This window comes from Ptychodera flava, chromosome 9 (genome assembly GCF_041260155.1).
Source record: "Ptychodera flava strain L36383 chromosome 9, AS_Pfla_20210202, whole genome shotgun sequence".
In the NCBI taxonomy this organism is placed as follows: domain Eukaryota; kingdom Metazoa; phylum Hemichordata; class Enteropneusta; family Ptychoderidae; genus Ptychodera; species Ptychodera flava.
Genome location: NC_091936.1, coordinates 17870440 through 17894226, shown reverse-complemented (window position 1 = coordinate 17894226; position 23787 = coordinate 17870440). Strand labels below are relative to the sequence as shown.

General features: G+C 37.9%; 1 long non-coding RNA gene across 1 annotated transcript in view; it reads right to left on the bottom strand.

The window, feature by feature from the left end:
- Nucleotides 1–2663, bottom strand: part of LOC139140207 (uncharacterized) — a 37419-nt gene extending 34756 nt beyond the window's left edge. The window contains exon 1 of the long non-coding RNA XR_011553962.1: nucleotides 2468–2663. This is a non-coding gene — a long non-coding RNA (uncharacterized lncRNA). The remainder of the gene's footprint in view (nucleotides 1–2467) is intronic.
- Nucleotides 2664–23787: the final 21124 nt, after the last annotated feature.

Genomic DNA, 23787 nt, shown 5'->3' with positions numbered 1-23787 from the left:
TTCAACGGAGGACAGCCGTCGTCAACGCTCCAGCCTGCAGTCAAGTCCACGTATGTACTGCCAAGGCAAGGAACTTTTAAATAGTTGAACAACACCAGCACATGTTAACGTGGAACCAACCGGACTGTGCCAGGCAAATTACTGATAGCACCCCGACATCGCTCAGTATCTCTAAGTGAGCTGTGTACTTTTTTGAAGTTTACTTGAAAGATATAATTTAAGTTTATTTTGATTGTACATTATTGGCCTCAGACCAGTTTATCAGTATACTATTCGTCTCTATTCTCATCACTTTATTTCAATCTTTAAGCTTGCTTTTCTATTAATTTGACTCGTTTTTCCCTTGCAAATTCAGATACTGTCCCTAGGCCAACTTGTGACCCCAGAGACTACATAAAGGGCAGTTTATAATATGCCTTTTACGTTTTTTCACTGAGTAGGTATTATAAAAAAGGCCAGATTTTATATACAGCAGTATACAGGCAGTCGTATTCTGCGATAGGGCCTAATATTCTTTGTACTTTCACATTTACCTCTATGTCACAAAAGCGATACCCAGGAGACATACACCTATTAATAAACACAACAACACGGCATACGTTTACATTCAAATAAAGTCATGAAAATATCGCGAAAATGCGCGGATAAAACGGTTAAGAAAGGGTAGTCTCTGCCTGCATATGGCTTTGCTCCGAATTCTGTTGCTAAGCCTTTCACGGAGAATGGTTTCAGGAGAATGGTTCATGAGCCGTACATTTCTTTGCCTCCTGTCTCCATAACTAAGGAATTCGCGTATGACAATAAAGTGTACCTATCAACTCAATCCAATGAATTCAATGACACATTTCAATGATCATTTCACCGTTCTCAATACGTCTGGAGAGAAATAGCAAGTACCAGTATCATTTAAAAAAGCTGGCCATTACTTATTGACACTGACCTTCCCCATGCGAGAGTAAAAAGAGAAACATGTTACTTATTGATGAAACAACTGGATTTTGGATTCACGAATTATTGATTGCATATCTGATGACATAAGGCGCTATTTGCCGTTTCTCTCATGTGTTCTTGCCGGCTGTTGAATGGCAAACTTTAGTACGGTCATAATTTTTTTGTTTACAAAAAAATGCAAGAGCGTTAAGAATGTGAAGTTCTGTTCGTCAGAATTGTCGTATGATAACGGCTAACGTAAAGAAATGTGCCATTGATTTTTCACCGGGACAACCTAACTTTCATCATCATCCTCATCATCATCCTCATCATCATCATTAGCATCATCATCATCATCGTCGTCACCATCATCATCATCATCATCATCATCATCATCATCATCATCATCATCATCATCATCATCATCATCATCATGATCATCATTATCATCATCATCCTCCGATCATCATCATCATCATCATCATCATCATCATCATCGTCGTCGTCGTCGTCGTCGTCACCATCATCATCATCATCATACTATCATCATCATCATCATCATCATCATCATCATCATCATCATCATCATCATCATCATCATCATCATAATCTATGATGTATTTGCGGTGACTCTACTCTAGCCTAAGTGATTTTGAACACCATAAGTGTATGTATATATATATATATATATATATATATATATATATATATATATATATATATATATATATATATATATATATATATATATATATATATATATATACACTGCAATACTGCAATATTGTCTGTCACTTGAGTTCCATGTATATTGCAATCTTCAGACTGATCTCTCTAAAAATTGCAGGGGGCATGAAACTTAAGTAATAGATATCAATACTTTGTACTAAATACCAAATACTTTGAAGTAATTTATAGTATTTTTATGATATATATATATATATATATATATATATATATATATATATATATATATATATATATATATATATATTCAGTAAGATTGAATTGTCTTAATCTTTTGTAGGGAAGCCAAGACGAACTTCTATTTGTCAATTGCTCTCAAACAGATATTACTCAAGATACGTATATTGATTGACAAAATGCCACTATATGTTATTGTCAGTTTCCTACTTAATCTCAACCTTGAAGTGCGTAAAGAGCTGTTATCCATTTCGATAGAAAATGGACATCAAGCACCAAATAAACGGCCTTATACGCGGTCCTCAAACAAGCTTTGAAGAGTGCTGCCAAAGATGTAAAATGTAAAAGGCTATTGAATGATATTGACGTCCACGCATCACCTTCTTTGCGGCACGTTGTTTGAGTTTCAATGACTTGTTAAATTCAAGGGATCATTGCAAAGATGTGAAGTACGCCATCCGGTGAGGATGGCATTAGTAATTGTCATGGCTATGTGTCTTATACTGATCGATGAAGCATGTGCGCAGACGTATACAGGGAGATATTTTACTAATACATGTTTAGCGGGGTCGTAAAAAAATTAAGCAATGTATGCAAAAATGAGCGTACTTACGTGGTTTGTGCCGAGTGGAGAAAAAACCCGATGTCTTCTGCCGCTATGTGTTAAGCAATGAGACGTTGGTTGTTGAGATGACCGTTGACGGCATGCACCGACCTTCTCCTCGTCAAATTCAGTTACTAGGACTCGAAATGAAGACACTGCGGCGCGGACTTATGGCGATGGCGATAGGTGAAAGTTTCCCCGTCGTAGTCTTTTCAGCAAGATCGAATACAATACTTATAGCGAAATGGATCCATAATTTGCGAATGCAAAATTGCAGAAGACACTGAGTGATTGGTTTTTCCTGCCGAAGATGAACATCGTTGATGACGTAGCTGTCGGTCATTGGCCGGATCTAATGCGTGGCCGCGTCCGTGAATCACGTGGCACTCCACAGACACTACCTATCAATTTTTCTCGTGACATTCCAATATGGCAATGGCGGTGGAAGACATTTTCTGCGTCACGGAAGATATCTAGGGCGGCCGATCTCTTTTCTTCCGCTCGGACGAATATGACGAGTTTCGAAGGTGATCCGTGCTCAGACCTATCCGCTAACATTTTAGCACAAGCAAATTTACACGGGGATGATTCTGAAAATAAGGCTTGCAAGGATGGAACGTGGGTGTAATATGCCTGTCATATCATATAAATAGAAGTGCCACAGCGGGACCATTTAGCTTATATAAAATGAAGAATTGTTATGACGTTTTTTGGTGAAACTTGCTTACCACGAGCCAAACTCCGAAAATTATTGAACATCCCATGTTAGTGATACCTTAAATACTCATCTATTACCATTTATCCATGTGCCATATTTATGTAAAGACTTTTTAGGACGATTTTCTATATTATGAGAGTCCATAGGGAAGCTACAGACACACCCTAACTGCGTGGGCGTTCACTATTTAATATGAGTGGCACACGAAAGCAACGTAAGTCACTGATCCCGAAAATTTGGATTTTCTATGAAGCACACCATAAATGAAAGCACTCTGACAACATATTGTGAATACTTTTAACATCAACTTGCTGCTGAAATTCTCATAATATTATTTTTTTTTAAATCGGTTTTTGATGCAAAACCTGCTTCGGTGCTATGTAAGGAGCATTCAAAGAACGATAAGCTTAGATGATTTCATTCAAATTGCTGACAATCACGAAGGGAGTCAAGAAACGCGGGAATATGAAAAGGATCAAACATTTTGCCGTGTACATAAGGGCCAATTACGATGTACACATCGGGTAAACGATTCTGGCTACCGGGCAATACACTTGGTGAGTTACTGCGCATGAGTCCCAGGTGATTTGGATACAAGCGCAGCTTCCTAGTTTCAACATGCCCCGTTATGCCACTCCCTGTTTGTCAGCCTGTGTGCACCGGTGTATGTGGATGGTGTTACGTGTGCTTGACTTGTAGGCCAGTATCTATACTATATTTCTCTTTTGGAGTACCGTGGAGGGACCTCCATCGATGAGCAGACTATTCAAACTAACGTAATAAGGGTCAAATATTAGAATTGTCAATCCTCGATCTACTGTACAGACTAAGTACTGAAACTATGGACATTCACAGGTATTGGTTGGTTAAATTGGAGTACTTCCAGCGTGACTTGTTCTTGTATATCTAGTGACACGGTGACCTCAAACATTCGACAAATCGACGTTACTCAGTGTATGGATGTGTAGGTGGCGGGAGTATACTCCTAGTTCGACGCCGTGGGCCTACAAAATACAAAGTCTTGTTTGATCAACGTGCGAAGATCGTTGCCACCGTTTAAATCCTCTTTGGTTCAAAAATAAATCAGTAAGAATAGCGGCCAGTTCTTCGCATTATCTGTATCCCCGTCTTGAGGTTATTTGCATAAATACAGTTAAAATATTCACTAATGGTACATGCGTGTAAAGTTGTCACATTTATTTAGCGTACTGTTTGCGTGTTTTGTCAAACGGCAGTCGTCATATATTTACCATAAACTACTAGTATAACTTGCTACTCCATCCCGGCCATACGAACTTCACTCTGTTTTCCGTATAAATTACTGACCTGAAATAATTGCTATATACTAACAGCATGACTGGTAGTTATATGTCTGCGTGTTCAACAGGCGCCCCCTCAGTACCCCTCGCTATTACGAGCTATGTAAAAAGTGCGACTGTCTGCTACCGGAATTTTCAAATACGAGAAAAGACATTACACCTCATATTGTTAGGCTAAAACTATAAAACTAGCACCTGTTCGCTATTGAGCTTGTTTGTATGAGTGTAAACTGCTTTCTTATTGTTGAAAAGTAACTTCTGGACAAGGTCCGGACTAAAATTCAAATATAAACAATAATAGTGCGCTTTACATATATACACACTTAGTTGACAAGTTAAATATTAGGTGTTTCAACATACTTTGGGGAGTAGAATGAGTATTGCAGTTGATATAAAAATAAAAAATAATGCAAAAATCATCATAAGTTAGCATTACTGGGCCTTTAATTTTGGTCCGGACTAGAATTCAAAAGATAACTCAAATGTAAACGTCAACATTACAGTCCATATAGCATTATATGCTCTGCTGACTATTAGTTAAAGAATGGGTATTTCAACATTATTTGGGAGAAGTGCAAGAACTCGCAATTGAAACAAAAACAAAAAAATTGTGAAAAAAATTATCAAAGTTACAGCTACTGTCAGCGTAACGTGAAAAAGATAAATCATGCTTGTGGTTAGATATAATGATAGAGCATGTTTCGGAGATTCCACAAGAGTCGGTGCTGACAATGTATACGGCAACGTGTATGCTCAAATTTGTAACCAAACCCCTCGATTCATCGATATATTTGTACAATTACACGTTATAGCATTGTGGGGAAAAAGAACCCCTAACACAGCTTGAGCAAATCTTTCAAAATTAGCCCCAGTAAGTGTATTACTTCCGGAGGTCCGAAAGATACAAACAATCTATCTCTGGGGACACAGATGAGTGCCCAATTGCTTTTGCACATAGAAGGCATACAGATATCTAAACACACAGTCAGGCACGTGACGTTGAATTTTGAGCCGCTGTCTGACAATGTACATGTGATGTTCTGTAGACGGCGTCTTCGAAATAGCTCAAAATATGTGGCATAGACAATTCTATCGTTGTATTCACGGACATTCCTTTTGTTAGACAATGCCACTTATTTGAGATTAATTAGGAAGACTGGTACAGAGAAACGGTGTGAATATCAAGAGCAGGAAAGGTTGAAATCCAGGAAAAGATCCCCTAAACATTTGCCGTCTAACGTTGGAACAAAGTATAATCTCCTCCTTGTATTTTAATTTGCAAACTTAAAGCTAGATTTTGACAGCATTTTGAATCTTAAAAGATCATCACAAGCTGGGTTCTTCTTCCTATTTGCTTTCGATTGAAAAAAAAGGTGGGTGGACGATTTTAAAACTGTTCAAATTTCAAAAGCGAAATTCGTCCATGTATCCATTGCATGTCAATCGCAACGCGTCCGAGTTTAGGAAATCAGAGATTCCTTTGACCTCGGAGTTCCCTTCAACAACGTCACGTAGAGAGCAGTTTGGTACACATGCTGACGCGTGGTTTTACATCTGTGTCTGTGTTATTTTACCTGGGGTTCAAACTCTCGACTCGCAAATTGCGCAGCAGACGTCGACATTTTTAAAGAAGAACATCAATAAGCAAACCAAATGCACCTATCTTGTCGCTCTCTTCGACGGCATATCCGTCTGTCTTCCTAGCTATCCCTGTCTCGCTGTCTGTCTATCCAGCGATGTTTCTGATTGTTTCTATTTCTCTCCTTCCATCTGGCCGCTCTCTCTCTCTCTCTCTGTCTCTGTCTGTCTGTCTGTCTGTCTCTCTCTCTCTCTCTCTCTCTCTCTCTCTGTCTGTCTGTCTCTCTCTCTCTCTCTCTCTCTCTCTCAGTTTGATGTCGGCGTGACAATGGTATTGCTAAGCAAAAAAGAACAAAACAATGCATAACACCGGTCAGCCAGGCGGTATAATAACATCACAACATCTGAGAAAAGGGTAGACTTTCTAAAGTGGAAGATTTAGTGTTGTAGATGAGACTAAGGCCATAGTTTAGTGTTTACATTGACACAGTACATATGCTACTTTCATCGTTGTTATCGGGTAATGAATTCCAACGAGTCCCTTGGGAACTAGCTCCCTTTCAGCTATGATGTCGGTGATCCATGATAAAAGTTCACAGACTGGCACGCTGTTCTCTATCTATCACGGATGAAAAGATTTCACAACCGTTCGGACCTAAATAATTTACCCTCTTCACTATGCGGACTGAGAGAGATATACAATCTGTTGCAGATACCTGATGATGAATTACTTATGACAAGTTTGGAAATCGTAAAATTTGTTATGTTACGTGGTAACACGGATATTATTGAAGTCTGGTGACCATGGAGACCTGAACACCAAGGAAACATCGAATCAATTGATGCCATGGGAACATGGGTGCTATGGTTACCTGTATGCCCTGGATACCAAGATACTGTGGACGTATACATATCTTGGTATCGTTGGAATCGATATCATGGTTTCCATTGTACCATGGTAACAGGGCTCCCTCGATAGTATGAATACCAGTATAACAAGGAAACCGGCATACTATAGATACCTGCATACCGTGTACACACACACACACCCGTATCCTGTGCATGCAAACCATCTATGATAACCATAACTATAGCTGTAAGCAAATCTGGGCAATCGGTCAAAGTGACGCTTAGTAACCACAAGTAGCTTCGAATTCGAGCACACTATATAATACTTCTGCACGGACATGCTAAAAGTTTCTTTGACGAGGGTTTTTCATAGGCTTGTCCAGCATGTAAAGATCTTGTTGCGGTTTTATACAATGGATTTCTTCTCGAAGGTCGTCGGTATTTTCCAGTTCTCCATCCGGCAGATAATTGGTCGGTGTAGGTATTCTTCAAAAATAATCAATTTTCGTGAGAAATGAGTAAACACTGAGGACTATTTCAAAATAATGTCGGTCGCTATACTTCATCTTTGGTCGTCACACGTCATAGGGAAACCCCTTTTCCTATCTAAAAATACTCGGAAACTCAATATTTTTTAACACAGCAACTTTGATTTTCCCTGAAACTTTGGATCGGTGACTCTGTCATAAATAGTTTCTCAATAAAATTTTCCACCACAGTTTTTAGTTACGTACAGAGAAGCGATTGAGTGCACATGACGAGCCATAATTCAGGGAACAGGGTACTTGGGAGAATACCAGGTCTTTAAGGGGGTATTTGTATCGTATTATAGATCATTTGTCTCTTCACATGTAAGTCGTCAGTTTGACATTAAGCAGAGCATACGAAGCATGGAATCTCCTCAGGGTAGCTCAGGCGCTCCGCTTAAGCGCTTCTCAGCGGTAAACGGAGTGTGTTTCGGTCTCAACTGCTAGGTAGAAGACGGGATAATTGATACTCAGAAAGATGCGCGGAAAGTTTCGGGTTTCTTTCATTTCCGTAACACGATTTGAGTTCCAACGTCTATATATAGCGTTATCGGAGGACAGGCACGATATCACGTCCCAGAAAGCATCTGCAGAAATGTCGATGGCACCAGGGTGACGAATTTTTGAAAGATGAGCACAGTTTGTCGAGTGATCGAGTTTCATTTTAACAAGGTGTCAACCGAGTGACTTCGTTACTGCGTGCGGTAAAAGCGAGTTCTGTGACTTGATACGAGGTAACCCAAAAGCGACATCGTGTGCCCTGCGAGCGATATCGTATGCGCAAGGAAACGTTTTACACAGCATTGCAACTTGCCCTCTTTCATTGAACCTTTAAGAATTTCATAAGCCGCCCATTGAATTATCTCTAAATACTTCACATACTTCCCACTTTTATGTTTTAAATCATGTGAGCACATGTGAATCCCAGGACCTTCAAATCCAATCTGAATAATTTTTGGACAGCTGATTCTTGCAAAGGTATGCCTATGACCAAAACGAGAAATCGGCCTTAAATGTATTACGATATGCAAATTAGGTTTGGTTTGAAGTAATCTGCATGGGGCATCCGTCCCTAGCAATATTGCAATATATACACGTACAGAATATCAAAATAATCGTACGCGCTGTACCTTTGGGGAGTTTTGTTTTGTTTACTTTGTCAGTTTTTGGCCATGTTCATAGGTGTTAGTATTTATTAAAAGCTCCGCTATAAGAAACAACGACCATGTTTAGAATCGCAAAACTTGCTAGGGGTTCACCATAAAAAACCAGTCCATAATGCATTGTGTTTTTTTTCTCTCCGATCAATACGAAATTCACACCTATATGAAGCGATATTTTTCTTTAGAACACCACTACAACACCTTAACGAACCTGTGTTTCTCATACTTTTTCTAACTGTTCAAAAGAGTTGAAGTTGGATTGCGAATTTTTCAGAGACGTCAGCGGACAAAATATGATGGATCGAGCCTTTATGCAGTAAACTTTGCGTACTAAAAGTAGACCCTTGCGATGTTATATCGCAGGCGGAAGACTGGGCAAGCATTCTCGCTTTAAGGTACTATGCGCTTCGAAAGTGAAAGACTTTAGCCTTTGCTCAAACTTTCCTAAATGATTTTTTCAACCATTCTCTTTCAAACTCAAGAATAAAATTGGGGGGTTAGCGTGCAAATTTTGGTAGAGATACAAATAAACCAATATTTAAAATTCAAAATGGCCGCCATCCAAGTGTTAACTCTATGGAGAAAAAACAGAATATTCGAATTTTGAAAAACTAAGCTGTAAAAACTTAAAAAACGTTTTCTTACACTAAGAGCTTTAAAATGAACCCCAACAAGTGGTATATCAGAAACGAATTGTAAAAGTTTGACAGTCCCAATATTTGTCCCCGAGGCGCGTTCTACTTTAAAATGCCCGGCGTATTATAAGAGACAGCTTACACAGTAAGATCACGACCCTGTAGAAAGAGTCCTGCTCCTCTAAGTAAGTAATGACTTAAACATTGCCCAGTCCCCAGTCCACTCCGAGTCACTTTAGGTGAACAGTTAACTCATGCACGCTGCCATTGACTGAAATAGCAAAGACCTTTCCAGTAAATTTCCCTCCATTGTTTTTCCGTTTTAGTGTGATATATGCCATCAGTTACAAGGTTTGCACATATGATCTCAGTGACAACGAGGATCCCCTAGCTTCTTGTCTTTAAGGTAGACTGCGCCTATCTTTAAGGTAGAACGCGCCTCTGGGACATATATTCGGACTCTGAAGTGTTTACAGTATTATTCTCATTTTGAAGTCGTTGCAAGTTGGATTACGCATAGTTTTCAACGGCTGTGTTGTGGAAATCGAAAATTTACTATAGGGATGGCGGCCATTTTGAATTTTCAAATAATTATCGGTAAATCTTTATAGGTAATTTATTTCTCTAGTTCCAAACCTTGTACGTTGACTCCTGTTTTTATTCTTAATTTCAGACGAGAATAGTTGAAAGTTCCCTTGAGAAAGGTTTGAGCAAAAGTTTAAAGTCTTCGCTTTCGAGGCAAGCATTAACCTTAACAGCAAAGCCTGACGGATACAAGGTTTTTTCTACAGGGATCATGTTCGCCGAAACGTGACAACTTCAATGGCGAATAAATGTTCTGTCCATTAAAGAGCGTTACTCTTCATGAAAGCGAGGTTTGTTGAAGAAACTTTTCCCTGAATTCGAGTAAGGATTTTAACCTTAAAATTTGCATAAGAACTGGCAGAGTCATAGCGGACACAGCAAAGTAAATTTTCGAAAGTAGGTTTTGTGAAAGATTTTACACTGTAGGGTTTTTTGGGGGGGGGGGGCGCATTCCAATAACGAATGGGACTTGTTGAAAGAAACCAATTAGCCACTTGACATAACCGTGTTTCGGAGAAGCTATTTATATAATACGTTTGTGGTGATAATTTGCCGATCGATCGATCGATCGGTCGATCGATAAATGATTGATTGATTGATTGTCAGTCGGTTGATTGGTTTGTCAGTTGTTAGCGAACTGGCTGGCTGGTCGGTGCGTTGCTTGATTTCCTTCCTGCCCCATCTCTTAAATAACATTAATATAACATAAAGCTATCGTCACAGACAAGAGTCTATTGGGGACCATACATCATATTATATCTACACATGAATGATTAACAAAAACTGACGTGTTATCACGTTGTTCATGAAATTACAACATCGTGACGGCCAGCAGTCAAGATAGGCATTCCGCAATGCAAGAATACACAGGGCAATATTCGATCATCGCGCACTTGAGTGTGATAGTAAAATCCAATCTGTGACGCATATTTCTTGTATTTCAACAGACACGGTCGGGCCTACGGCAAATATGTTATCTGCGAACGAAAGTTAGTATGGGCTAACGCTCCTTTGGCATTTTCCGAGGCAAATACTAAATTAACCAACTTATCTCAACGTCTTATAAACAAGTGTAATAATTTATCGCCCGAGATTATGTCATGGATGGTTATGAAAAGATAATTGGATTTTGAAGTAAACCAACAAACTGTTCAGATGATATTAAGCCGGCACATTAATCAAGAAATTGACCTGGATATCGTTCGCAGCGATGAATCCAGATCCCAAGATAAAGGTTTAGACATTTTTTGATAACATTACTTGCGATTTTGATGTTCTTTGGAGTAGACGTGCAGTGCATAACATTGAGTACAATAGTTGACACTTGATGTCAAGCGCTGGGAACGGGAGCGTCCAGGTTGAATAATTTGCTGTGTCAGATTTTCGGCTTGCGGGCTTCAAATTTCTCCAGCGGGAAGGATACATACTTGAACACAGGCAGTAGTGGAAAGCAAGCAAACATATGCTGGTTCCGGTGGATAGTTTCTGGACCGAGTGAGACGAACGGGATAGTTTTGTTCAATAAAAAGAGAAAAAGAGATATGACTGTGAAAAAACAATTAGCAAATTTCACAATTTTCTTGTCATCAACTTTTTAAGGGCTGTGTTGTTCGAGAGAAAAATATTTTCCTCTGTGGCGAGGAGAAGTTTCTGGGATTCGACATTGATGCGGGAATCAGGGGCAGATTCCAGGAATTTACAGCTTCATTCCCTCGTCCTTTTGCGATGCTATTATAGCAAGTGTTACCTACACCAAGCGGGTTGTTACCTTAATATGTCAAAACGAGGCCGGAATAGATATCAGTTATCACGTTGTAGTCATCGTCCTTTGCGAGTGTGTCTGTAACCAGTTTCATCTTTCCATAACTAATGACTCACCGACTCCTTTGAAAAACTGGTGAAAAAGTAAACTTTTTATTCACATTATACCCATAATGCACACCACTGTACGCAGCCTTAATCGATTCGGGCAAAGACAAAATGACACATTTATTTACAAGAACTTTTTAACAAATTTTCCCTTGTGTGAAAACAAAGCAATCGGTCATTTTGTGCGATCAAACCTTTAGCAAAGCCATCAAGTTGAGTAAACAACGACAAAATGCGATGTATCGCTTGTATAGACCCTCCCCCATCCTGTGAACGCATTCTACCAAAATCCCCCTGAGTGTCATCCACGGGATAGCAGGACTCCCGACACGCATGAATGGGTCAGAAGAAATTACTTCAGTGTTTGAGCGGATCGCATTCCTGCTGAGCGTATCGTCCACCTCTCCCTGGGGTGCACATCAGCCAGGGAAACGCTTCAAACACAGTCTATTTAGCATCGAAGGAAATATCGCTGTATCCCCGGGCCACTGTGGCGTCACGTGCGGAGCTCTCGAGTCCCTTCGTGGGTAATATGGCTTCGCATACGAGCACAGTCTCAGTTCCTGTCGCTCTAAATAGGTAGCTCCCAGGACTTACTCTCCTTTACGCCTGATTACAAGTAATCGTACGCTACCTCTTATTTAGGATACACGATACTTTTGGCATTAAGAATATGTCTGATATATCCCGATATCCCTTCTTAATATCTAGATTTGGTTCACCGTGAATATAAAAAAAACAGGATTAGAACCAAACAGTCGCAGATGAGCTAGATCTCTTTACATTGGAGCCACATCATTGTAATGAAGTGAGATCTTTTCAATGGGAAATATAGAACCTCTTGAGACTCACTTCCATGACTTTTGTTCGTGATCATTTTTGGACAGGTGCACAAATATATTGATATATCCATTGCACCATACATGCATGTGCAGAAATAAGTACATATATAGTGATACCTGCATACTTGTACGCTCACACATACATACATACATACATACATACATACATACATACATACATACATACATACATACATACATACATACATACATACATACATACATACATACATACATACATACATACATACATACATACATACATACAACATACATACATACAACATACATACATACATACATACATACATACATACATACATACTTTGTAATATTGTTGTTTCTACTTAGCAGAAATTTCAATCTATATACAAATGATGCAACATTTGAAATACGTCCAGAAACTATATATATATATATATATATATATATATATATATATATATATATATATATATATATATATATATATATATATATATATATATATATAACCAATTACTTCAAGTACAATACAAAGTAATAATATCAGTCACTTAAGTTTCATGGATCTAGCAATCGTCAGACTAGTTTGAAGTTTTCATCCTAAGAGAGTGTGGATGTGTATATATATATATATATTTACACACGTTGTATCCTCTCCTTCACCATTGCATCATGTTCAAAAAGGAAGCTGTTGCCCATTATCAAACGCGAACATAGGAAACGTTGAAATGAACCATTCAATCATGTCAACGCGTTTTTGTCGTGTTTTCCGCTAAGTGATTACCCATCGACGGATGAAAATCAATCTGAGGAGCACAGATATCTCGCCCGACTAACCTGGATAAACTGGAGTTGTTTTCTCTTTGCGCGGACAGTGTCATCCCGTGCATGATGTTTTGCTGATTAGAAAGACTGCAACGGTGGAATTTATATCGTAGAAATGTGATCACGGGCAATTGGTTTTCTAGCCTTTTTTCTGCAGTATGGGTGCTGCATTTGTTGGCTTCACGCGAAATGCACTATCCATTTCGCTGATTTGCTAGGTGCGGTGTCAAAGACTTACTTGGAGCAATGTTGACAGTGTCACCTATAACGCCTCTTGTAATCTGCAGTATTAATGATGGAGAAAAAAAACGCCCTCAAAGAAATTCTACAACCAGCACAGAAAAGTTATAATTCAAGTAGGACTTTCCGTCGACCTTGTGAAAACAAGTATATTAGATGAAGATGTCTTCATTTACATACTATTATTATATTAATATTGACCTGCTGAGAAATCTAAAAAGCGGGTACCGCCTCGCGAGATACCACTTGCAGTTATGGTTCAGCGAAACACAGCCCAGAAACATGCCCGTCCTGTAACGTGTTGAAGTAAAAAAATGTCTGAATGATCTAAATAGAGGTGTGACTGAAACGTCGACAAAGAACGGTCTAAGGTGCACAGTCATTCACATTGGTGCACAAAGGCAAGTAGGGCCATATCTGGTGTCATTTCCTTCAGTTATGGTCATCCCTTAGCTTGGAATAAAACTGGGCAACGAAACATAGCTACTACATCGACGAATGATCGATTTTGCCCACTACATCGACGAATGATCTATTTTGACTACTGATACGGCAGAAATCCTCCAGGGAGGGGAATTAAAATGCATTTTGTTTCAAATACTTTATTATGGTTATATTAATATAACAGTTTCTCAAAATTCGGTCAGTAGTTTAATTGTCTTCATATACGAGTTTGTGACATCGTGTGAGTTGTTCTCATGTTACGTATAACCTTTTTCGATAATGTTTTCGCGATTTTAGGAAATAAGACTGCGATTTAACTAGAATTTTCCTCTAGTGAGATTTTAAATAATGTAAAGCATCCACCGAAAGGTGAGAATTCACGGTGCTTGTTAATGCAATATGGTTATTTTTTTCATGAATATTTATTACGGTGGTAATTCCGCGAATCCCACGGCTTACGGCGCCGAGTTACGCGTGCATCATGGGATGTAAACTGAGGACACTTTGAGGACTTTGAGGTATATGCAAAATATCTGCCATTTTCTCAACCATTTTCTCACAACCAGCTTCTTTGTGACAACGTAGCAGATTTTTATAGAGTCGACATTTTGCGAAAGGACAATGAAATATTTTTTCAGCTTGTCGATCAATTTTAGTTAATATAATTATCTGACCATTCAAATAATACCTTCAAAAAACAACAAAAATTTTTTGGTGCTATAAAAAATGTTGAACAAATTATGCCTCATAAAGCACTACAATCGGCTAACTTATTAGAGCGTCACAAATTTATAATTTTGCAAAACCGGGATTTTTATAACCTTTCGTGGTTGAAACGTCCCCCACACCCGACAGACAAACTGCCAACGTGGCACCTACGTATTATTTTCATCGACGAAGCACGTGTACTCGGGCAACAAAACTCATCAATTTATCGCTTGTTCTGAGAACTGCAGCTTGTATGTACCGCTTCCGCCTCAAGCTGAGTCCGCGCTGAGTTCTTTTTTTTTTCCTGGTTTATGATGCTATCGACGGCACTCACCGGGGACAGCGGAAAGCGAATGTCTTCCGATCGGCTGCACTTTGCAAGATTCCCCTCGATAGCGCGATCTAGTCATCGATGTAACCCCCCGAGGCGGCGAGGAAGACCCACACTGTTTCTGATCTGAAACGCCCGGATTACTTCCTATATGAGTGAACTCCCGCTTGTCTTCACCGATCTCGATTAAATGTCTCGCAATCACTTGATAAGTCTCACTCTCGACTGTGGGTACCATTTGTTTATGCCGATTTTCTGCTTGATTGGTTTATCGCTGAGTACATTTGATCTTATTCGACGTATGTGCAACCTATATGTCATACCTTCTCAAATTTCAATAGCTCCTCCGTTACATTTTCAAACTTTAAATACTGGCTTTAAGATCCATGTCGCATTTTCGCAATTTTAATGCCCACTTAAAACGATAAAGAAAATAAGACATGGTGTTTTATATCTCACTCTATAAGCTCGTTTCAATGAGCTAATTATGCAGTTAGATACCGTCATCTGAAAAAACCGTCTCAGCAAATTCACGTAAACAACAGGTGTATCAGAAAAATAAACTTAATCTTGTAATAATAGCTTTTATTTGTTAAAATGAAACATATTGTAATCAATATTCGACGATCTCACATAAAGAGTTTACTTAATTTGAATTTTGCCCCGTGTGGCTAGTCATTACAACTGATTTTTAAGAAATATTCAAAGAAACTGTCAGCTTATAGGAAACTTCATGAACACACGCGGTAAACTCATACTTTTTCCATAGCACAACTTGTTGTGTACATCATAGCCAAAGAAAAACAATCCTCTTGAACGCACTACTCGAGCAACAGAAAACTCAATAAAATAAGTCGTTGTAAAAGCAAACCTTTGTCACAAACATTTCCTCTACTGCTAAGAGATCTATCTGTCCACACACCCAGTACAAGAGTTATCACAAATATCGACAACTTTATTTATAAAACATCTTTATTCAGGGAATCTCAATAAGCCTAGCACACTAGATTGGTCGGCTTCTTTCCATTGAGGCCCTCACACAATAAAAACAACAAACACTCTAGTTAATAAACATTTACAGACAAATCACAAAACAAACTAAAAAAAATATAAGACTGTCATAAAATACTGTAGCACCACGTTGTGAACTACACACAAGAATCTCCGTAAGAGGTTTTAAAATGTCTAAAACCTTTGGCCTGCTTTACTTATTCTGGCGCTTAGTTCCATATGTTTTCACCTCTGTAGGTGAATTTACGTGTTGCATAATTATTATGAACTGGTTGAATGTATACACTGTTAGCATTGCTGAAACAAGTACTTGTGAATATTGGAAACCCGTGTAAAGCAATCTAACAAATATAGTTGGGCTATGCCGTGGTAACATTTATACACTATCGAAAAGATATGAAAATCTCTCTAGACTACTAGACAATACCAATCTACAACTGACTTTCATCTGGGCAATACAATACAATACAATACAATACAATACAATACAATACAATACAATACAATACAATACAATACAATACAATACAATACAATACAATACAATACAATACAATACAATACAATACAATACAATACAATACAATACAATACAATACAATACAATGCAATACAATACAAGACAAGACAATACGATACGATACGATACGATACGATACGATACGATACGATACGATTCAATACAATACAATACAATACAATACAATACAATACAATACGATACAATACGATGCAATACGATACAATACAATACAATACAATACAATACAATGAAATACAATACAATACAATACAATACAATACAATATAATACAATACAATACAATACAATTTAATACAATACAATACAATACAATACAATACAATATAATACAATACAATACAATACAATACAATACAATACAATACAATACGATACGATACGATACGATACGATACGATACGATACGATACGATACAATACAATACAATACAAAATTACAATGTTTGCTACAAAACAATCAAGCAACAAACAATAAATAATCAAGCTTGTTCACACACAAACATAAAACGTGTCAAAGGCAAAGTTGTTAAAAATCTGCCCTCTGCTTGATTAAAAATTGTAGTCTAAAATAGCTCTTGGATCAAAAGAATGTTTAAAACGCTGTGTGCACGCAAAGGGCACTCTAAATCTACCTCTTCTTTCGATACGACGACTATTAAATTCTTTGTTTAATGTATGTAATAGAGAAGAATAATTCAATCTATTTGTTTTGTCAAACCAAAATAATAGAAACGTCTTCAAACGTTAAATATAATTTTTATTTTATTTTTCTTCATTTATTTCTTTTTATTATTTCATTTCATTTCATTTGTATATTTTTATTCCAGCCATGAAAATAAATCAACGGGGGCATTGGTTTCGAGCAAAAAAACTAAAAGTAAACAACACTAAGTTACAGCTTTCGCTCATCTAACTTTCAACGACCAACAAACGATAACAGGAAATGATCTTGGTAACTTCAAAGTTTGAACCGCGGATGTGGGTCAATTCTTACGATGGATGGCAAAACACAATTACGTTTTTAAAAGAAATTACACTGTTAATCCGGGACATATGCTTAAAACGTTCTGGAAATTTACAGTTGTCAACAGAAAAATTACTCGAAAAAATGAGGTCCAAGTCAAATTTGGTAAACTTTCTAATTAATCGACTTTCTCCGTCGACAAGTGAACATGCACGACGCATAATTGGCCTTGATAAGATGTTGATTTGTACACACGTCATTTGTCGAAAACGTGCGTTACCATGGTCGCAAACTCGTAGGCAGTGCCTCACTTGAGAGAGATCTCCAGCGCATGGAAGCTGCACTAGGCGGCCGTGCCGATAAGGTTCAATCAAAATCTGCTTGTACTAAACTCAGTCATCCAAAATGTCATTCACGAACCAAAATTAATTGGACCAGGCCGGAGAAAATGGTATAATTAGATCACATGGCTTCTAACGCAAGGCTAGGTAGTCAACTCTTGACAGCAAATCGGAGAACATTTTAATTCTTGTTTAAAAATGAACTACTGTACGGAAGTTTGCACAGCACCAAATACAAAAGTTACACTTTTAAATGCCGGGAGTATTATGATCGGACAGAGCTCGACATTTTCCTGTAATTAATACGCATACACACAAGCGTCTTAAACGCCGAATGAAAGACTGTCGCCGATACCTCCAGATAAGGAAATAAAGTACACACAACAGGATACATCTTAAGACTGATGTTTAACATAAAATAAGAAAAAGCATCGGAAATGACAGTCGTCACATCAAGGAAACACAGTTTTGTATTTGGAAACACTTGCTAAGCAAGAAATATGTGGGAGCTGCTTGTTGCTGCAAACAACTACATTTAAATTTAATTTAATTTAACTTAATTCAATTCGATTCCTAATTCAATTTTGTTTAAAATGAAGACATGCATTGAACACTTTGAATTGAAAAATACTTAATTCGATAAAACATCCCCCAAAAAGTTGTATCAATGGAGTTTTACCAATAGTCGAGTGACCAGAAAAACGACTAAACTCCAAGACATGGGGGTAGGGGGTTCTTTGCAGAAAGTCACCCGTGTTCTTCTGTTATTTACATGGCTGAGTGGACAGGTTCAGCAAAACAAGAATTACCCACAATCCTATGCAAATCCCCTCGCAATGCTTTGCCCGGTGTTATTTAAAGTTGCAAGGTGAACACGCTTCAAACGGTTTTCTAAAGCCCGGCTTCTGAACACAAGCCAAGCTCTCCGTTTGCCGGAAGGAAAGAAGATTCTGAGTCTCAATAAATTTTAATTATTGACGTCAGAGGACCAGTTCATCAGCTGGAGCAAAAGGTTCAGTAACCGATAAAGGACACATAGCAGAGGGTAGTCAAAATCAATGATGTCACATGATGTATTTTATCGTAACTTATATGATCATGTATCAATTCAGAAAAATGTGAATGCAAATTTATACTATATGACATACATACATACATACATACATACATACATACATACATACATACATACATACATACATACATACATACATACATACATACATACATACATACATACATACATACATACATACATACATACATAATACAAGAGTGACAAGTGTTCTGAAATGAGCGAGCGTGGTCATTTCAATCAAAGTCATGATGTCACAAGATTCATTTTATGGTTAGTTATATCATCTCGCATTAGGAAACAATATGAATCCAAATTAGTACTAAATGACGGGCATATGTGCACGGTGTATGTATGTATGTAGGTATGAATGTGTGTGTGTATGTATGTATGTATGTATGTATGTATGTATGTATGTATGTATGTATGTATGTATGTATGTATGTATGTATGTATGTATGTATGTATGTGTTTATGTATGTATATATAAATATATATATATATATATATAATATATAATATATATATATATATATATATATATATATATATATATATATATATATATATATATATATATATATATATATATATATATATATATATATAAACACCACATGCTTATTCCGTATCACGTGACGAGAAAAAAAGTACTAGGGAAATAGTTCTAGGGAAATAGTTTTGACCAAATTTGGAAAAGTGTCTGGTCGTTTCCATGAAACATATAACACCTATTATCAATCGATTTGTAATTCTCTCTGTCACTCTCTCTGTCTCTTTCTCTGTTTCTCTCTGTCTCTCTCTCACTCCAACGATGGATTGATCGATCGATTGATCGATAGATAGATAGATATAAGATAGATAGATATAAGATAGATAGATAGATAGATAGATAGATAGATAGATAGATAGATAGATAGATAGATAGATAGATAGATAGAAGATAGATAGATAGATAGATAGATAGATAGATAGATAGATAGATAGATAGATAGATAGATAGACCCGCTTTTCTCCGAGTTGAGCACTCCTCATCGCTTCATTTGCTAGTGGGGAAAGGACATCGCATCTTATAATGGCGCTTCTGCCTGTTGGGTGATGAATTAACACATTTTAAAAATGACATGATGGGGAAAAATGCCAGTGACGAGATATGAATTAGAATCACCGTTGGTAAGTTAAGCCGTAAATTAACATCTTGAATTACACTAGATTCAATCGGAAATCAATAGAAAAGAAAAGATGATACTTAATGTGTGTCGTTAAAGCATTTTACCTCGGAATATGAAATGACCTCGGCGTCAAACTTCCAAATAATTTTTGTCACTTGCAACGAGAAAGTGTCTGAACAGCGAGCATTCCTAAATTCGCTTTAAATTAACTCCTGTCGCACGTTGATATCGTAGCAGAGGTTGTACTGCATAAATTATCGAGAATTTCTCGCGCTGGTAGCTTGCAAGCAAATTTCTGGGCTAAGATCAAACTTTAAGGTTCATTCAAAAACTCGAGCCAATACGGGATATTTCAAGGAGAAAAGAACAAGAAAGAAAAAAGATATAAGGAGATGTTGGATTTTCTGCCTTAATCAGGTCTGAATGCTCGAACCACTGCATAGCACACTCTTGTCAGAGGCATGAATACGCACTCGTCTCTCCCAAATTTGGTGTTGAAATACAGCATGACGTAGACATACCACACGCGAAGACGGTGTTGGCAATAAAAACATGTCCTTATAAATACTTTAAAGTGGCGGTATAAATAATACATCTCTGTGAACTTGGGTCGCCATAAATTATTTTGATTTAGGTTCAAAGTTAAATCACTTCAGATATGTGCCACAGGTGATTTTGGGGGGTGTTGACAATCTTAAATACAAGCGCTCTGCACTTGAAATACGAGGGCTTGCGTCGACTTTATGACCGGCTATTGCACGTATTTTCGCACGTATCTACGCATACACGCCGACTAGCTAGGTGGAAGACCGACAGTTTTACTCTTCCCCAAGGATTAAAACTGGAGTTGCTTGGAAATCCTCTTCTATAATGGTTCAGTTATTTTTATATGCTTTGACGTAAGTAAGACAAGAGAATTTACATCCAGTGGGCTGATAATACTTTATCTGGTGAGAATCTTCGCTAAACGTTTGTGCCGGTAGGTAAACCATTGGTGAGATAATTCTGGCCCCTGCATCTTTTATCGACTACTCCAGTCAGAAGTCACCACCTTATCATATTAGCCAGCACGGTAGCCGCTATATTTAATACGGACTTTGACTAATATTAATTATGATCTTGCTTGATGATGCGAAATCAAGTGCTGAAAAATGACCTCAATTTCATCTTTACCGATCGTGCGGCTCCGAGGGTGACATGTGACTCGCGACGTCATCACTCCAGCAAACGAGTCTGAGATGCCAAAAAAACAGTCTGTTGCAGGAGGGCGTGGGCAGAGGGAAACAGACTGTTTTGGGCGACTCTCAGAACTAAACGCACGCTGTTGCCCGAATATAGCCATTCAATGTGTGTTTTGTAACCTCACCAGATTTTCTTCTCAAAAATCGAGAAGTTTCGAGTTCAGGAATATGTGCATGTGTAGACGGCACTTTCAAATTTCCCCATTCGACGGTTTTTCCGAACCGTTCAATTGTTCACAGGTTTGAAAAAGTTTGACTTGTACCACGTGGCCTTGAATTAACCAATCGCAGTGGAGAGTTGGACGAGATGTGTTACGATCAGAACTATTAACGGAAACGTTAGCTTCTGAATAAGTTAATCTCTCACACGTTCAAAGTGTGGAATGGTAAAGCCAAGGAATTATGTAGAACTGTCTTGAACGTGACGAAACACATGAACAGAAACAAAAAAGAGCAGTTTCCAAAAGTCGCGACGTTTTGCTATCTGATAATTTCACTGAATAAGTACTTGTAGTTGGATTACCTAAAATGTTTATCAGATGTATGCAAATTTGCATATCCGTTCCTTCATATCCAAAATTGGAAACTTTTTGGAGCGGAAAATCAGACATCTTGATAAATGACAGTAAGGGGTAGATGGGAAGAGATAGGTACATTTCAATCAGCAATTATTGTAATTGCGGGTGGAAAGGTCATAGGATAAGATAAATCAATTTTTATGAGTAATTTCCCGAGAAAAACATCAACTCAGCTTTGAGTGATTCTGGAACGGACACAGAAATGTAAATGTAAAGAGAGGAAAGGTTTTAGAAAGAGGACGTTGGAACAACGCCTGCCTGAGGAAGAGAAGTCTGCGAAGATCGAAATACTTCTGGGCGGGAGAATTAAATCCTGCAAAATATCTATGCCTTGTTTTAATTTAATGTTAGATATTCAAAGTTGGGGAAGCCGAGGTAACTCGATCACTCTTAGAATATATCTTCAAAACGTTTCTAACAGGCCTGCAAACACGGAATTCGCATAAAGTGTATCTAACTGTATTCATATTTCCAATGATACAACGAATACTGTGAATTTAAAAGCTCGACTTCAGGTCGAACGCGCCTCGGGAACAGAAATTTAGTCTTTCAAATTTTATCAATTTAATTCTGATCCACCACTTGTGGGGGCTCATTTTAAAGCTCTTGGTGTGAGAAAAGTTTTCACCGTCTTAGTTTTTTGAAAATCGAAAATTTTATTTTTCCCCATAGAGTTAACACAGGGATGGCGACCATTTTGAATTTCAAATATCGGTAAATGTTAGGAACTTGTCTCTCTATTACCAAATTTTACATGGTGAACTGTGATTTTTTATTCAAAATTTGGAAAGAGAATGGTCGAAAGTTTCATTTAGGAAAATTTAAGCAAAGTTTAAGTCCTTCACTTTCGAGACACATACAACCTTAAATTGAGTTCGTTACTGTTTGTCGATATAACTCAGCCAATAGCCACGGGAAAGGCGAAAACTAAATCTATGTCATCAAGTAGGCCGAAACAACGTCTGGATCTTGGCGCGCAGAGAAACTTTAGACAGCCAGAAGGATCATTGAATTAGCAGCAAATCACATGACAAAGCCGAATATTAAGCGCCGGCGCCAAACATATTAGAACGGCAAAGTCCGTCAGACGATGACATTTTATTTGGAAAATCATGTTGATTTTGCTGCGTTCGATGCTAAAGAAAAGGGGTTTCAACATTAAATTATGGGATATTACAGGGACGGCAAAATTCAGATAAACATCTGTGCATTTGGCGAGACTGCCCCTTCCGCTGTTTACAACAAACTGTGCCAAATCCCATGTATGGCTTTGCAGTTTGGTCGGCTAATCAGAAGCTATTCTCATTTTAACTGATACCTAAAACAAATAACGTTAAGTTTTAAAATATCAATTTTACCCTGCAAGACTCATTTAGGAATCTCTTGGCAATGAAAGAAATTTCGACTTTTCGTTTACCTTCGCATACGGAGGGATGAGGTCTAAATCACTCTAACGACATAAGAATTCAGTCCCCTCTTTTATGGGACTCGAACTCGCAACCTGCGCTACCTACTCACCGAGCAAGACGAATTACCTTCCATAAAATTTAATATTGGATGAATCCGAATCCGCGCGATTCCCGGAAGATTTCGCCCCACACCAAAATTATATAAATCATTAGCTCTACTTGTGTTGAAAATCGCCAGCCCGAGGTTTGCGCGCGCATTTTGGCGCCACTTCGGTGGTGTCAATATCTAACATCCTTGCTCGGTAAGAGATTGTAATTCATCTCATTTAAAATATATCATCATGATTTTTGCATACATACATACCCATGAACTGCC